This window comes from Pezoporus flaviventris, unplaced genomic scaffold (assembly GCF_033815535.1).
Source record: "Pezoporus flaviventris isolate CSIRO_AGI_PZ_B2104156 unplaced genomic scaffold, CSIRO_AGI_Pfla_v1 ptg000007l, whole genome shotgun sequence".
Lineage (NCBI taxonomy): Eukaryota > Metazoa > Chordata > Aves > Psittaciformes > Psittacidae > Pezoporus > Pezoporus flaviventris.
Window position 1 is genome coordinate 43,167,906 of NW_026892555.1, and position 18,452 is coordinate 43,186,357.

General features: G+C 39.9%; 1 protein-coding gene across 22 annotated transcripts in view; it reads right to left on the reverse strand.

Annotated features, from left to right (window-relative positions):
* Window positions 1-18,452, reverse strand: part of DTNA (dystrobrevin alpha) — a 230,824-nt gene that overhangs the window by 191,321 nt on the left and 21,051 nt on the right. The window contains exon 1 of one of the 22 annotated variants that reach the window (XM_061448546.1): window positions 16,558-16,739. The exons of the other annotated variants lie outside the window; for them this stretch is intronic. The gene's annotated coding sequence lies outside the window, so the exon portion shown is untranslated. Of the gene's footprint in view, window positions 1-16,557; window positions 16,740-18,452 lie in introns of those variants that run through there. 22 annotated transcript variants of the gene reach the window in all.

The following is an 18,452-nucleotide window of genomic DNA, read 5'->3' on the forward strand; positions in this document are numbered from 1 at the left end:
CCCATCCCTGGCAGTGTTCAAGGCCAGGCTGGACAGGGCTTGGAGCAACCTGGTCTAGTGGAAGGTCCCCCTGCTCATGGCAGCAGTGTTGGACTTAGATGACCTTATAGTCCCTTCCAACCCAAACCATTCTGTGATTCTATGATTCTATGAAATATTTGTGAAAGTAAAGACTGCAACACCAAAATTTGCTTTGTCACAACCTTCCCCTGAAATTGATATCCTTATTCCTGAAATTATTTATTTTTGTTACGGAAAGGGCTCTGTTATCCTGTCTCAATCCAGCACTTTGGTTTCATTGCAGCTGAAAAAGGTCTGCAGTAAGCTATTTCATAAAAATGGCACAAATGTGATGTATTTCTATTTGCCTGGATAGACAACCACAGGCCTTGGGTGGAAATTCAGCCAGTGCCTGAAGCGTGCGTGCAGGCCGACATGCATGTGGATGGAGCGAAACACACACACACTTTGTTTCAGAACTGGAAGAGGATAATCTACGAAACAGATTCTCTGTTCAGTTGAGCCAAAGGTAGGAACAATCCCCTTTCATTCACCCCACATACCACTAAAAATCCCTCCTGCTCTAAAAGAAAACTCACTTTATTCTCTCCTCCAGATGAAAAACGGAAAAAAAGAGGAAATTACTTTTTTTTTAAGGAAAAAAATACATAGCAAGAACACAGAAGGAGGCCTGGAAGTCTCAGAAACTGCTAATGAGACCTGGAGCCTTAATATATAGGCCAGCCACACGAATCCCATCAGATCAGTTATGTAAAAGCAGGCAGCGTCTGACTTACTCTCTGTAACGCATCAGTGCTCTGCAGGGGCTGGGGGAGACGTCTCAGCCGCACAGCCCTCTCTTGCCCTCTCCGCCCTAGCCCCAAGGTGCACACAGACCCCTCAGGTTTTGGGGGGAAATACCCCAGAAGGGGAGGTTTGATCAGCTGGAGGGCCTGGGCTGGGAGCAGGCAGGTTGAGACAGCCCGGAAGAAGCTTGTCCTACTGCTCCCTCTGCTGTACCCATCCTGCGGAGAAATCCCAAATGTCATACAGAGAAGCTGGATGGCACTTTTCAGCGAGCGAGCTGCAGGTAACAGACCCAGAGACGCTTGGAAAAAGGGTAAAGTCGCAGCTGACGAGGAAGAAACCACCACCACATTCAGGAGATGTGACAGCACGGACCTTTGCGCATTTAATGTATCAAATCTCTTTTGCTCTGTACCTGCCAGGATTATCCTTACACTCCCAAAACGGCAAAGGAAAATAATGTCTCTCCTTGGGCACGATCATCTCGATGTAGAACACATACTGGGATAATGAGCTCATCTTATGAGATGGATGGGTGTCAGGATCAGCTGTAGAGAAAGGCCCAGCGAGGGAGCTCTCCTTGCAGAGCTGCCGGCAGCAGCCAAGCACCACATCAGGCAATGCAGACAGCAAAGGGGGAGAAACACATTAGTGCCACACCAAATTTGAACACAAAGCATAGGCAAAAAAGGCAGAAAGAGGAAAAATGGCTTTTGGAAATGGAGTCAATTAATCACATGGGAATTACCAATCTGACAGTCATAGAGAATGTTTGCTTTATCCTGCAACCACCTGAACACAGCTCCCATCAATAATCCCACTTCACTTATTTCTGAGGGCTGAGAACTTGGCAGTGCTGGATAGCACCTATAAAAGACATTTGTAGCTGCCATGAAAGCATTTATTTGAACGTAAGGAAACCTGTACCCCAAGAAAAAATACGTATTTTCAAAGGCTTAGACACTGCAATGTGCTTTTTGCAACCTTCAGAGCAACACTTCAGTTACTCCACAATTTCCTTTAGCACTGATTTATGGAAATCTAGAGTAGAAGCCATTTCAAAGGAAGAAATCCCTCTCAAGCACTTTCCCCTGCAAAGGTGCACACTCATCAGAATAGGGAGGAATGATGAGAAGAATCAGCACCTTCAGGAAAAGTGGACACTTTCATAATAAAAGAGGTCGTAAAAGCCTGGAATGTAACTTTGAAAGACCAGACATGCACTCATCTTAAACATTCTGGAGAATTTCAGGAACTTCACACAACTTTCAACAGAAACAAAACAAAATCCCCTTCCTAATACCAATATGAGATTTAAAAAAAAAAAAACTGAATTCCAGAAAGGCATTGTTAATAGATTAACTGCGTTCCATTTTTTCTCCATGCCCCAAGTATTTCCTTTTATAATATAGACATTTACAAGCTCATGAAAATACTTTAAGCTGGACTTTATGATATAACCTGGTGATAAAGTGAATTACATTTAAATGTCAATGTAATCTATGGAACAGAGCAAATCTGGAAGAAACTCATGCAGTAACTTTAATGTTGTGAATATACACTTGGTCATGACCTAACTCTGCTCTAAATTCTCCAGTTTCAGTTTCTGAAAAGCTGTATGAGCCATGTGATGCTACAGTTGTATTAGAGTGGGCGCTGCAGCAGTACTGTGTCCCACCCCTAAATGAGTTGCTCCAGCAAAGGAATGGGACATGACAATCTGGGGCAGAACACAGCCCATTCTTTTCAAAGGCAATACTCCAGATTTACATAAATGCAAACAAATGAGTTTGGCCTCAGGACTGACACAATGTACCTAATTCACGCTTACCCAAGTTTACATGGGAGAAGCTGGTGTGGAGCTGAAAATACAACTTAAACTAACAACTTCCCCGGGAAAACTGAGATATTGAGAAATATTTTATCTGTAATAATCCATAAAAATTACAAATCATTATGACATTATCCTGTGAAGCGTCATGGCAAACAGCCCACAGACGTACAATGTGCATGGCACAGAGACCAAGCATAGGTCTGAACATAACCTACTTGCTGTCAGATACTACAAAGCTGCTATGAATAAACATGCTCCTCATTATAGCACCTCCTCCCATCTCTCTGAATTCATCATGTTTATCCCCAAATAACATAAAATTCTTTGTTTGCAGCAGCGTAGGCTTTACCTAAGAGCCTCAGACATTACAGTGTAAATTATTTGTACCTTTTGCTACAAAAAGTCCTGCCCCAGGTCTTGGTGACTGAACACCCACTACCTGAGGGAAATCAAATTAACAGCAGCTGAGACAGAACTATTAAAGGCATGTTTTCCCCCTATGTACAGTGGTCTGTTAACATATCCACAGGCACCGAGAGGGTGAGGATAAAGCAAGGGCATTTCTCTGCACCACCACTATCTTTCACATTACTGTCTATTTTTGTGAAGGAGCAGTGCATGTAGTGGTATCGATACGCACTGGGGTTCCTCAAGCCTCAACTCCAGCATGCAGATTTCACAGACATGCACACAATGAAGGCACTAGCTTCCAAAATAAAAGAAGCAAGCTTTTTGCTTAAGACTACAGAGGTAACTGCAAGGTTGTTCCTAGTTGTAAGCACAATGATACAAGAAGTGGTGCACCAAAAGCCAAGTCTACCCTGCCCTCTCTTCCTCTGCCTTCAAGGGGCACCGCCCAGCATCCAGAGAAGGGGAAGGGTTTGGAATGACACTTCGCCTCCTTCTGCACAACCAGCCAGGCCAAGATGCTCACAAAGAAGCTGTATTCACCCCCTGCATTAACCCTCCTGAGCAGTCAGGGAGATGAGATCGCTGTTGCTTCCAGAAGAGGGTAAAGTCACATTACCAAAATGTTCAGGATGACACAATTCTATGTTCTGTGGTGGCAGCTACTGTCGTGACTGGGAATACCACTGTGGAATGCAGGTAGTCACAGCATCCCTGTGTCACAGACCACGACACTGTGCTTCTGCTAACCCATGGGGTGAATACAGCAGCTATAGTATGGGCTTGCAGTTCAACACCATGCTAGCAGAGGTAGGAGACCTTCTCATGCCTTAGTTCTGCCACAGATTTGATTTATGAATTTGGGAATTTACGAATCTGCTTCCTCCTTCTTATTTTTTAGCTCTTTTGTCTACCTAGCCATCAGTGGGTTTATGATGGGTGACATGTTTCTAGGTGTTTAAACTAAAAATCTGAGCTTGGACCTCCTAGCACTACTGCAACTAAAATTCTAACCATTATCCAGGGAGAATTTTGATTCCATTTAGTAAATGTAAAAAAATAACTAAGTCAAAGAAGAAAAAATGCACCTTCCTTCAAAAGCCTCTTTAATCAGGCCCAGCATCTGAATCAATGCTGAGCACAAAGACATAAATTTGGCTTAATGAAAACTGAATAGACCAAAAAACAACAAAAGAAGTCCCTTTACAAAAGGTACGCATTCAACCCAGCCAGTAAATAATTAAAGCCTCTCTCTGTTCCCTTCCACATTCTATTTTAAGTCTTTTCATTATATGGGATCAAAGTCAGCTAGAGTTGGAGAGAGTTAGACAAATCCATCACGGAGGCAGAATGAATGTATGATCTCATCCCCTGTGAGAGCAGCCCGACGGTGCCACCTGTTTGAGCCACTTCTGATGACACTGGCAATGTCAAGCACAGTGCTCAACATTCAAAGGGGGTTGTGGAGACTCCCTCCACCTAAGCAAACAAAATGAAAGAACTGCAAATCTGGCATCAAGAATGCTACAGGCACATGGGGCTGCAAAAGGAGCAGCCACAGAAAGGGTTCAGACCTCAGGAAGACAAACCACCAGGAGTCTTGGGAAATCAGCTGCGTGAATAAAAACTGACTTCCATTTGGAGAGGAGGCAAATGAGGAGAGAGACGATGAATGTAGGAGAGCTGTATACAAATTATAAATAGTTAAAAGAATGCAAAGGAATTTATTTTCTCATACTAAAAGGAAAAGAATACGTTACAGCCAAAGGATAGAACAATTAAGGAGATATGGAAGAAAAGTTAAACATGGAGTTTTACACTGAGAGGCAAATTTAAAAGAGATTAAGGAAAATTCTGTTCTACCTTTTTAAACTGCAAGCTTAGTTTACCCTGTGGAGCTGTCTGCAGCATAATATAATTGGGACCAAAAAGGACTATAAAAAAAAATTCATTAGATTGTTAATGAATTCCTGCATGTTCCCATTAGAAACTCATTTGTTTCAAAAAGAAAGAATATAATCCTTAATGAACCTTGCTTTTTTTTGAAGCAACAGAAGACAAACATTTATACTTCCTGACACAAGCAATGATTAAATGTCAGGGTTTAAGACATTCCCCTTAAGGGGAATCCCCAGGGATTAAGAAAATCCCTCTTTTGTCATATTATTCCCTGTCAACTGGCCAGTTCCTGAGCACTGTCAGGAACAATGTCCTGGGTCAGATCCAACACACCAATGTTTGGTTAGCACTGAAGTTCGATCAAGAGCTTTTTGTCTAAAACTTTTGATTAAGAAAAAAGATTACAGCCTTGGGAGTGTACCATAAAACTTTGCTTTCTAAAGCATTTTGTGCTCTTACTGCCAGTAGCTAGCAGCACTTGAAGAGGAAGGCAGCAAGCACGTATCAACTCTACTTGCTTTGGTGTGTAAAACCACTTTGGCCTAGATTTGGGTCAAGATATATTATTTCACTTCTTTGAGCTCCTTGACATGTTCAGTGGAAACTTGACTTCTGATCTGCCACTGCATTAAGAGTATTTGCAGTTCCATTTGTTGAAAGGTCTTCTGGCTGATGAAAGTTGCCACTACACTGTGATATGAGTCAGGCTGTAGAAGTATTATAGATAGGAAAAAATTCTCACTGCTGTGAAATTTATGCAATTCATTTCTCAGAGTCCACTGAAATTAAAGCAAAAAAGTGGGTTAGCACATCACTACCTGAAAGAGATATTTCAAAACATGCTACAGACTGCAGAACAGGACCTTACTTCTCAGTGAGAAAATGTGCCCTGGGAATGACCAGAGGCCCCAGCCAACAATGTTCTTATGAGTGACCTCATTAGCATCTGATGTGTGGGAACATCTTTAAAAGTTTGATTCTCCTGTGGGCTTTGAGATGGTTTTTTAATCAAATTCATACCTACTTTCATTTGGTAAGAGACAGATAAATAAACCCAGATTACTCGGGCCCAACAGCTCCTCAAATGGAGAAAAATTAAAAAAAAAAAAATAAAAAAAATCCTGCAATAAAAAATGAGATTGGAAAGGTTTTGATGCCTTATGTGGGAGTTAGCTGTATGCAGACTTGAACTATATTTTCTTGGTTTAGCTGAACTAAGCTGTACTGACAAGAGCACGCTGAATTAGATCCGGTTGTAACCTGAGGTGAACCTGCAGGATAAACCTTACGTCATTGTACTGCTGCAGTTCTTTCTTTTTCCCATTAGCAAATGTGGCTCACTTCCCTCAGTCTCTGAAATGCCATATCGGGTGTGCTGGCCATGGGGCAGAAGTCTAAATACAGCATGTCTGGATTTATCATTTCACGCCTCTGGGACTAGAACTGAGCTACTAGGAGAGACAGAATTAAGACTACAAAGGTGAGAGGGAGCAAAAGTGAAGATCTTTTAAAGATCATAGAATCATAGAATGGTTAGGGTTGGAAAGATATGGGCAGGTATCAAAATGTACCCTGTGTTAAAAGACATTCATCCACATTTCTGATTTAGACTTCTGAATTTTGGTCTACCCAGGGCAAAACCAGCCCTATGTTCCCCCCACACCCCTAGGTGCATAGGGATATCTTGCCTTGCATCATGAGGTAAATGAAACTCAGTAGAGATGATACCAAGCCCTTTATGGCTACAGTATGTTAAAAATATTTAATTTCTACAGTACCATTCACACAGCTTTGTAGGATAAGATAAAACCCTCACAAGAGACTGAGGATTTCTCAGAATGAAAGACAATGAGGACATATGGTATGTGGCATGGCAATCCCCTCTGCCAAATTTCCATGACTGTTACTGCTTCAGAGACATAACCAAGCAGGTAATATGCTTCTTACATTCTACTTTACAGCCAGACCTACAAAACATGCTCTGTGTTCCACCTCCAGATGTGTTTTTTAGCACATATCTACTTTCTCTTTGGCAGAGCCAGCTGGAAGCCTCAGTGTCACAAGCTGAATGGGTATGTAACCCTCTACCAACTCAGTACATGATGGCTTCTTTCTTTGTTAGCATTATCCCTGACTTTCTGTGGCATGGCTGACCACACAGGAGCCCTCCCTGGATTAATGTGTACACTTACAAAAAAAGCAATTCTATTTGTAGTTGCACTAGCTAGGTAACAGACAGACCCCTGCTCCATCTCAGCAGGTCTTTGCCCACAGAGCCCTGGAAGGAGTCCTCTTCCTGCTCAGCTGGAACGGTAGGACACTATAAAATTTATTCAGGAGGTAGGTTTGGAAAGGACAGGAAGACAATCGTTCAGCGTACACCACTGCTGACTGTAAAACCATGGGCTGATACACTTTCTGCCTCTATCATAAAACAAGTCAACTAGGAATAGGGGTGGCGCAGCAAGGACAGGGGACACAACTGGTCTGCACCAAGCCTGCAGAGCCACTAACCACATTTACAAATAACAACCAGAGTGTTAAGGATGATATCCCAAGCTTTTGATATCCCATTTACTTGAAAAATGTTTTTCTTTTCCTTTTACACTGGCAGTGGACAACATACAGTCTGCTTTGAGGACCTTCTGTGTTGTTACAAATTATCTTGCTACCACAGGTTTCTTCTTTCTAAGAGCTATGCTGCCAAATGTTATTTTCCAACCCTGTGTACATATATATTTTCTAATAATAAGTTCAGGTACATAATCTTGATAATGATTTTTCTCATGTATATTCAAGCTCATACGTAATGAAGATGTTCTGGAGACACCATGATTTTGCTTAATGAAAATATAAATCTCTATATAATTCCATAACTTTGGGCCTTGAATAATTGGAAATCCTCCTCCTATGTAATTTGTCATGATTTCCTCTGTATGAGTTCAATGTGAGAAATGCACAGCTAAATTATGCAGGACTATAAACTTACATAACTGTTTGTAAGACAGAAGAACATAAAAAATAAAGGAGCTTTAATAGTTTAGAATATAGAGATGTCCAACACAGAGCTGAGGAAAAGATGAACTATAATTTGTCCTTTAGATGGACAGGTTTACTAGTATTTAATTAGTGTAAACAGAAGTAAATGTAAGAATATGCTGTCATTCCTCAAAACATAAGGAAACCAAGAGCTGGCAGAACTAATTATGAAGCAGCTATATGAGCAAACATAAACATTATATGTAGGTATGTCAATTTACATTAAGAGGTCACCTATCTCTTGCCTTAGTTACCCTTCTTGAGCAGCAGCGGATGCACCCATGTCTAACTGGTATCACTTGCACACAATCTGGGGTATTGTGCATGCACAGCAAGCATACATTATTTCTTTTGTTGCCTACCAGGACGTTCATCAAGAGTCCACCCTTACACCTTTTGGCAGCTTGCATTCTTCTCCTTCTCCTGGAGTAGAGTCTCACACTAACCATGCTGCCTTCTCCTACTCTCAATGCAAAAATCAGAAGGGAAATAAAATCCATCAATCCTCTACTTGGCTTATTAAATCTCTCACACACTGTTCAGCATTCCCTGTGGCCCTGCAACTCAAGCTCTTAGCTTTCTACTTGCAGGGCTCTTTAATCCTGCAGCTTTCTATCTGGATGGCTATGGGCAAATCCCACCACAATTTACCCAGCCCCTGGTCTCTTTTCCTACTCCCTGCTAAGAATCTTTGCTCTCTCTTGTGGTCCCTCCTACCTCTGCTGAAACAGCAAAAAACCTTTTACAAGGTCACATATACACCCTCAGTCAGGTGTTCTTTGACTTACAATGAAAACCACGGGATAGCATAAATGAACCTAGAGTGTTCACAGTGTAACGCACTCTTATTATAAATTGTAACTAGACACAACCAGAAATGGGGATGAAAGTGGGTTCATTAGCAAGTGTCAGCTTTTCAGAATACTCCAAGCATGTGCATTTGGAAATTCACGTTGCTCTACCTCATGCAAATTCCAGTTTGCGGCTCCCTTGCACTGTTTTCCCATTAGGTGTGTGAATGAAGCATAGAAACAATTTATCACCTCCACTCTCACAAAATAATTAAATTAAAAATAGCAGTAAGGCATCACATTTAACAGGGCAGTAAAACAACCACAACCACATGCTCGCTCCTTGCTCCTTATAGCAAATCCTGCCCTGGGAGGGAGTCTGCAGCTCTGCTTCAGATCCTTCTATGAGGTTTTGCTGTGAGAAAAGGTTTATTGAGGGGAAAGTCATTATGGGATAAGCGCCAAAACCCACACCTGTCCTCTCATCCCTCAGGCCATTTGGTTGGAGGACCTGATAATCTGCTTTGTGCTGTTCCATCTTGCTGGCAGCCCTTTTCCGTGATGATGCTCTTCTAGAAACACTTGCCAGCCAAACATCATGGGGGTCCACTTTGTTGAGAAGGCTCCTCATTTTATAGCAGCTTTACTGTAAACCTAATACAGGTTACTTTTAGCTCTGACCCTCCCATGGCAGTGGTACCAATATCCACAGTTTGCCCATTGCTTTCCCTACCATACAAAATGTTGCAAGTCTGCCCCTCAGGCCACTCAGGGATTAGCAAAATAGCAAGACATGACTTGCACTGCCAAAGTCCATTTGATACAATTAATTTTTTCAAAACCAAAGGGCATCAATCAGGTCCCTGCAAAACTTCAAACATTAATCTGAGCATTAAAACCCCAAGAGACTAAAGATGTCATACTAACATCTCTCTGCAACAATTCCTTTTAAGCAAACATTGCAGTAATACTAGTAGAAGGAAATAATTTGTCTGTGGTATGCAAGTAGTACTCAGCTAACAAAACTCCTCAGCTGGTCCCTAAGATGCATGAAAATGTGCTCACTGTTGGGTTTCCAAAATGCACAAAAATATTTATCTGCATATCTTAAATCACTGTCAGATCTAAGGTACAGGTAGCTGGGGATTAAAAAAAAGGGATGGTGACAACCTGGACAGGGATTGGATGTTTTGGCTTATTTGAGTATTTTATATTTGAGAATATATTTGGCCTCTGGTATTTCAGGGGCTTCCCTATAGAACACTCAAACAACAATGGAGGTAAATCCTACAAGAAATGTTTGTGCTATTTCCATCAATGTTAGTGGATCTATAGGTGAAGTGACACTCAGTCCTGCTCCACAACTACAGCACAAAGGCCTTTTGCTTCACAGAAGACAATGAATGTGCAAAGGAGTATCAAGGACAGAGAAGCTACCCAGGAGTACTTCTCTGCAGTCTTTCCCACAGCACTCAGGAGATGTTTGCTGTCTGCAAAGATGTCATACAGGAAGATTTAGGAACAGGCTAGGGGAAAGGATCATGGGACCCACCAGTTTGCAGGTCCTGAGCACACAGCACTCGCAACAGCAGCTGACTCCAACTGTGAAGCACAGAGGTGGGAGAGCCAACTTGAAGTGTTAAATCTCTTCTAGCCATTGGTCAGTGATCTGCTCAGTCTTACTATGCATGCATTTGCCACACAGGAGTGGTGGCCCTCTCTGAAAATTTCATGCTAAGGGTAGGAAAACCAGTTAACATACTTCCTACAGTTTTATGCACAAATTTCTAGAGCTTTCCCATCTAACGCATACATAAATAAAACTTCAGTAACCATGAATTCTGTCACTGGAAAAAAAAAAACAAACATGAAACAATATAAGTTTTCCTAATGCTTCTGCCACATGCAGAGTAAGCACTGGTGTGAAAGCTATGTGCTCAGGATGCATTAATTGCCAGCTCCCAGGAGCATTCGCTTTATACTCCACATCTTCCTACCTGACAGCCTTTACTACAGTGTGATGAGAGTCACCGACTCCTATTTTGAAAATAGATTATTGCAGTTTCAGTTTATAACATAATCATTAAATATAAGGTCATTTCTTAACAAAATTCTGCTGCAGCTTACTACGGTTCTGCACCAGTAATAAATATTCACTTATCCTTAAATTACTCTAAAAATACTTTTCATATGATTAAACCAGGTCCTTTTCACTAGAACAGACGTATTCTTCACTTGGAAGAAAATGAGATCTGTGTGTATCCTATATCCTCAAACTTTCCTAGCTCCAGTTTTTATAAAAATATTTTGAACAAGGCAAAGAACATCACAAATCCAGCCCTTTAGTGTCTGTTTTACATCTCTGTTAAACAAAAGGCATCAGGACACCAAAGCCATTAACCTCTTTTGTTGCGGGTCACTGCATTTGTGACATGACAGAAGTACCAGCAGAAGGAGTCACATACACTTAATTGCACAGGCGATTTGCACATAAAATAACCAAATGGTCAAACTAAAATAGTGCGCCAAACTCTGTATCTGAAGTCTATACCCTGCCACACAACTACCAAGAACTTGCATGTTAACTTGCTAGAAAGAGTTAGAATAGTTTTCAAACTCACAGAAGTTTAGAAAAGGCAGGTGAGTAGATAGCAAAATTGTGGTTTTTCTACCTGAAAACATGACACTTCATTAGCCTGTGACAGAAATAATTTCTGCCTTTGCTAAAAACGATTTGCTTTTCTGTATGCACTCAGGCTTGCAATCGCTTTTATTGTTCCACTAAGTTGTTCCACAGTATCTTAAGAAGATTTTTCCTGAGGCAAACTAAGAAAGCAAATTACTTTATAAGCAATTTTGTCTTGAATGATTTTGCGCTTTAGATGGTAGATACACATGCCTTCACAGCTGCCATTCTCAACTTGAACCCTTCCCTTACACCTCCGGTGATGTCATTGTCCTATATCTTAATTTCTTACTGATGTGAGGTCCCAAGTCTTTTATCGCCTGACTTCACCACAGGATCTACATGACAATCAAGACATGACACCAGAACATGACAGCTACATTCCCCAGTTAGAAATCTCAGCTCTGCACACTCTTGCAGAGATACTTCTGCTGCCTTTGTTGGCATTTTGCTGTTTTTTCTGAGCTATTAAATCATTCATCTGCCAACACAAAATTCATCATATAAACCTGTAAAGTTACCATTTTCAGAGCATACTTTCAAAGACAAATTCATATAAAGGCAATACAGATAAATAAACCTTCATAGCAAAACACACAATATACCACAAGGGTGGTAGGACATAGAAGGACTTGAATGTAAATGCTGAGTAGAGCAGTATTCCAGCCTACTCTCTATTAGATTACCTTTTACAGTAAGACTTCCATTTTGATTTGCAAAGCCAATTCCTGCTTCTCGCCTAGTCAATACAATTCAGAACATAAGGTTCACCTCAATAAACATAGCTATTGTAGTGCCTTATCAAACTTACTTTCTCTGTACTGATCTTTGCTTTCTATTCAGAGCACCTACTTCACACCTAGTATTTTCAAAGGCTGTTAACCTGGACCTAACTTTTGGCAAGAAGTCTACAGATGTGAGTTGAGACAATGGTAAAGTAGAATTAAATATTCCCAGAACACCCAGTGAGTATTTCTACTTTTTCTGCACAAATCCTGTTAAGACTGCTAAATATATGGAATGTCCATATGTTCTGCTTGCCCAGACTCCAATGAGAATAAAGTGAACAAAAGCCTAATTTGTAAGATTTCCATTTGCTACAAGAATTTTATGTATGCTCAGTTATACTACATAAAATAACCCTAATGCCGCTTCATGTATTTTGCACAGTCAGCTTTATCACATGAAGTCTGAAGATCCAATTAAAATTTAAAAAGAACAACTACCTTTTGAAAACCAGTTAGAATTAACAAATGGGACAGTCTGATCATTCAGTGACAATAAGATCATATTCTAGGTAAAGACAGCTTGAGCAGCTAAGCTATGGAAAAGTATTCAAATACTCAACATTTAATCGTGCTTCTTGTAATATTTTCATAGCAACCTTAGCAATGTCAATTAGAGCAAATATTGAGACAAAACCCAAAGGGCTGATTTGATTTTGACTTTCAGTTTATTCCATTTTACAGAATAACACAGGTTCTTGAAAAGGAGCTAAGAAAGTACATTAAGATTTGTTATCTCCAAAGAGGTATCTCCCCAGCTTTTACAAATAACCTGGCAAAGACTGAAGAAGTTAAGATGGCCGGTTTTTCTTAACTGTATGGTTGTCTTTTGTTTTGTTGCCCTTGTATGGCTTCCCTGGATATTTAGAAAGGCACACTGAATGCACCAAAACAACACGAGTTGTCCTTTGCAGTCTTCTCACTGACTCCAAAGGACTGATAAGATGGCCATTTAAGAGTCAAATATTTCAAGGAGTGAGCAATACTGGTGAGCAAAGGGCAGAGTCATGTTTTCTGTCTTATTCTCTGCATTGCAGGTATTTATTTCGTCCTCCATAAAGCAGATGCCGCAACTACAGAATGTATTCTGTAAAATCAAGTTCTATTTATGCTCTTGACCACATTTAGCCTCAGTTAGAAAACATTTCCTTTTCAAAATCCTTGAGTTCTACTGTAAGCATTTCCTAGGGAAATACTATAGTATAAAATACAGTCATTTCATGGGAAAAGAATGAGGGATCCTTAATAAAACTTATGAACTCTAGAGCTTTTAGAACCAGCTCACATCCAGAGTAAGACAACACGGCTAAATCTTTGTCCAAAGTGGAAGACAGAGTGTGGTGAACTGGAATTATATAAAATATACAGCAGCAAAAGGGCTGGCAGGTAGCGCAAGGTCAGTGTAACACAGACTTGTCCAAGACCAGAAGAGAGAAAACAGATGGATGCTAGAAGCACACAAGCCACCTGAGAGCTGTTCATGCAATCAAAAGTTTGCAAGGAAATTCATGATGGCAAATTACAAAGCAGGAGTGAAATGAGACTTACTCATTGTTATATTGAGTAGAGCCCCTTAAGTACATACATATTTACTACAAGACATTGTAAAGCTGCACAGTCTAAGTCAGATTTTATTTCTGCAAGCAGAATCCAGCTGTGGAAAGCCTTATGTGAGTTAGTTCCACTTAAGAATTATTTCTTTTTTCAATCAACTGATACTCCTTGAAAATAGGTTTAAAGTATAGTCAGGTGAGTGAGTGACTGATGAATTTTAACGTATCTTGTGCTAAGCTACTGTCCTTTACCTGAGGTAACAAAGATCATCTGAATGCAAAGCAGAAAAACATATCTTAAACCACCATCTTGTACCAAGCATTTGTGATGATAGTGAGAGCTCTTCATCTCTTTGTCCATTTCAGGCATGAAATAACTGGTAGCACAAGCCAACATTTTGTTTTGAAGTAAAGCTTGCACTAAAACAGCTGAGGCAAGCTCACGCAGAAGTGCACCTCCATTGGGAAACAAAATTCTTCAGCTGTATGAATTATCCTACCAATCCTGTAGATATCCAGATTTCCAGATATCTATCTCTGGATAAACTAGAAAACTTCAATTAAAATAAAAGTCTACACAAGGCTTTACTTTAACTTAACTCTGCCTGCTTATATTCAGATAGTGCAACCATCCTTTGTAAAGAGTGGCCTAGGAAATCAACTTCCAGCTCCCATGAAGTTTATAGCTGTTGTTTGTAATTACTTTTGGAGCTTTTGCAAAGATGTGCTGCTCTAAAATGAACCAATTAATTTTAGCAGTTTTATTGCCTTACTCCTACTAAACACAGGCCAAATTTATAAGCTTGTAGAGGTTAATTTTTACCCCTTCATATGCACACAGAGTAGCTGAAAATAAACACGACATGTTTGCAGCATGCAAAACCGAAGTTTTGAAGTGAGATCATGGGAAAATGCCCAGAAGACAGTAGTCAGCACAATGAAATGAAGTTAATAAAGGAAAAATTAATACCAGAAAATTATTGTACTTCTTGACAGTAGATCTATTATGCTCTGGAATGTTTTCTTGAGGATAGCAGTGGGAGAGCTCCATTACTTCAGTAATTTAAATTTAGACAGATAAAAAAGTAGTAAATGTACAGCAAAATATAGAATAATTTTATATAGGAAGGGCAATGAAGTAGATGACTAATAAGCCTTTCTTTCTAACAGCTATGAATCATACAAGTGCAACTGTGGCTTGACATTGGAGTTTCTATGGATGGATGGTAACACAGACAGATAGGCTGTCACATGGTACTAGCTGATAATGTTTGGAGGAACCAAACATTATAAACATTCATATGAAACAAACCATAAATACACATGTTAATAGAATGTCTGCCTAAACTCTACAGACTTCATGTAACAATACTTCACTTACAATCCCCTGTCCCCAGACAATAAAAACAATGCTGGTTTCATTACTGCATGCACACTTATTTTGTTAGGACTAAACTTCCTTACCTGAGAATATACTGGAACTAATTTATGAACCGAGTGTTTCATGTGTAACCAGAGGTAAGAATTTTGGGTCACATGTTACATCGTGTTTTCCTTAAGTTTAATTTCTTTTCTATTCAAAGGTGTATTTTAGATAAACATCTTTTGAGTATCAGTTCAAGATTTTCACACAGAAGTTGAAGGAAAGAAAAGAAAAAAAACAAAACAACATAGGCTTTTTAGTTTATTCTTCCATTTTTCAGTATTTTCTCTAGTACTGTAGAAAGGCAAGTGTTACTGGAACTAGTTTGTCCAGGCCATGCTGCTTGACCCAAGCCTTTTATTGCAGCTACGAGACATTCAGCCATTACAAGAGTTGTGCCCTAACAGTGACATGCTACTCAAGAGTACAAACCAGGGGTTAAACACTGACCACTACCAGGGGTTAACAGTAGTTTACAAACGAAAAGAGGGGAAAAGGAACAGTTTAAACTATAAACAAGATGGTATCTAGGATAAATCTTAACATGATGGGCCTTAATTTTATTTTGGAAAGCAAGATTGACCAAAATAAAGGCTACTGTAAAGCATTACTGTCAAGGACCACAGAAAGTGGAACTTACAGTGATGCATATTTTGCTTTTATTGTAAAATATCACCTTCAACTACAAATTTGCAAACAACACAGGAAAACAAAGTCCGTAATTCTCAAACTGTCTAGGAACTGGGGAAAGTAGGACAGTCAGTTCAAGTATTTTTATGTCACAGATTTCACCATTTTTGGATAAAGTATGCTCAAGGAACTTATTTTTGGGGAAGCATGCTCATACTTCGTCAAAGATATTGTTATTGGAGCAGGCTGAGGATGGTCCATCACCAGATGTCTTGATAGAAAGTAGCTTAGAGCTTAGAACTCAGGAGAAGAGGAGCAACAAGTGCTGCTTGCTGCACTTTGGAAACAATCTGCTTGCCTTGCAGGCAGCTTATTTTGTCTTTCCAGTCTCTTCCTGATGAGTCTAAGCTCCCTATGGAATATTATTTTTTGCCATTTTGACTAGCTATGTCTGGGTATCACTGATTCATGATCACAAAATGATACATTCAAGCCTGGTACTGAATCCAGCTAGATAGCAATGCACAGACGTCACTCTGGATGAAACATAGGAGAAACCACCAAACTTTGGTTTTACTTTTTATAGGAACACACATACCAGCATACAGTAAGTAAATAATAGTCTTTTCCTTCTTGTGTTCTCATAGTAGCACAAGCAAACTGAAATAACATGCAAATCACTACTACACCAAGGTTATTTACCCACTTTTTTTTTTTCCTGAAGACTGGTGGAAATCCACTGCAGTGCAATTGGGGATAGTAGTTTAGCCAAAAAACTGTCTGGAGAAGTAATTCAACTTGACCAGGATCTCCCAGCTGTCTCTTTTTGCAATCAATACATACTGCCACCAGGAAGGCAAAAAGAAAATAGAATGGCTATTGATTTATTTTGAGATTAACAGAGTTACAACAGCACTATCATGGGACTGTATTTATGTGTCTCAAAAAAATTACATTTATTAACATCAATAATAAAATCCATTAGAGGACCTTCAAACCATTTTGGTCAGTGGACCTAGATTCATAATTCAAACACTTCCAGCCCTGGAGCACAACTGGAACACAATTACTTCTCACTTAGGGCACTGGCCAAAGTGGATCTGGTTCTTTCACCTAATTACAACAAAAACTCACAGACTAGAGAGTTCAGGTTTGGTGCAACTACCTACCTTGGGAGATGTAAGCTGAAGGACCATCTTTAACATGCACACAGCACAGTCAATTAAACTATACATATTATTACTGCCTGAAAATACTTTAATTTTCAGTGAACGCTGTATGAACTGTTCCTATTTTTTCCAGTTTTCAAAATATTTGCCTTCAAAACATATTTTGTGTTTTAGTTTGTTTTTTTTTTTTCTAACTACTGTGACTAAAGAAGGGTTAGAGTTAAAATAAAGGAAGACAGAAGGCAAAACAAAAGAGAAAAACCTGGAAAGATACAAATGAAGAAAAACAAACATACTTTTTAATGTCCTATTTCCCCCCAATTGGGGGCTGTTAAACTCTCAGAATAACCCTCATCACAGAAAAAAAAGCTAGGGCTGATGCAGCAACTGCTGAAGAGTGTTTTGTTGTTTTCCTACAGCACAGGGAACTGGGGCCCTGGGATGCTGGTCTAGTGACCAAATCCATAAGGTAGTCCTGAAGAGGAAATGAGGGGGAAGACAGGGTGGCATACAGTGGGTGCAGAGGAGGATGAGGATGATGAGGTGTGATCATTAGAGGCTCTCACACCACCTGGTTGAGTTCCTAAAGGCCCACCTTCAGTTGAGCTGCGGACTTCTGCTGTACACACAAGCGTTATCAGGATAACATACCTGTTCATGTAAGATGCTGAGTATCTTTACATGATCTAAATACCCCTTTAATTCCTTTGCCATAACAGGATCTGAAGATATCTCTGTATCTCCTAGGACTGTGTCTGATGCAATCAGCATGCTAAAGAAGATAACAAAATGTCACATGTATCAACAATACTGCTTTAAAAAAAATCAGGCCTACACAAAGCAAAGAGAAAATACAGAATTGATGGAAATGAGTGAAAACGCTGCCTGACCTAAGTGGCCTAACCGCCTGACTTCAGCCACCTACATGAGCTGGCCACAGAAGCAGCAAAACAATTTGTAATGATTAACACCACAAACTGAATTACTTCTATATTATTAACCTCACATGTTTTACTATTGTGAGCTGGAAAGCACAGGCAAACTTTCAGTGTGAAAAGCACATTTCTGATTTTGATTATCTGATCATAGCTTTGTCCTACATGAACAGCTTCCAAGGTACTGACTGAAGGATCACTCGAAGTCACCTCGTTTTATTGACATAAGTAATCCCATGATGTCCAGTGCAGTTACTTACATTAATAAGGACACACAACTCTTAAGAGGTTGTAGGATCAGGGCCTTCGGGTTGTGAGCAGTCATTGGCTTTTCTCCCGTTAACAGGTCATTGATAAACTGCAGTTTCCTTCACATCTGACAGAGGACTACTAAGGTACACGTATATCACTGTCATTTTTCTTTTACAACTTTTTAAAATGCAGAATCAGATTTAAAAGGCAATCAATAGCAATCCAGTTGCCAGCACCTCTA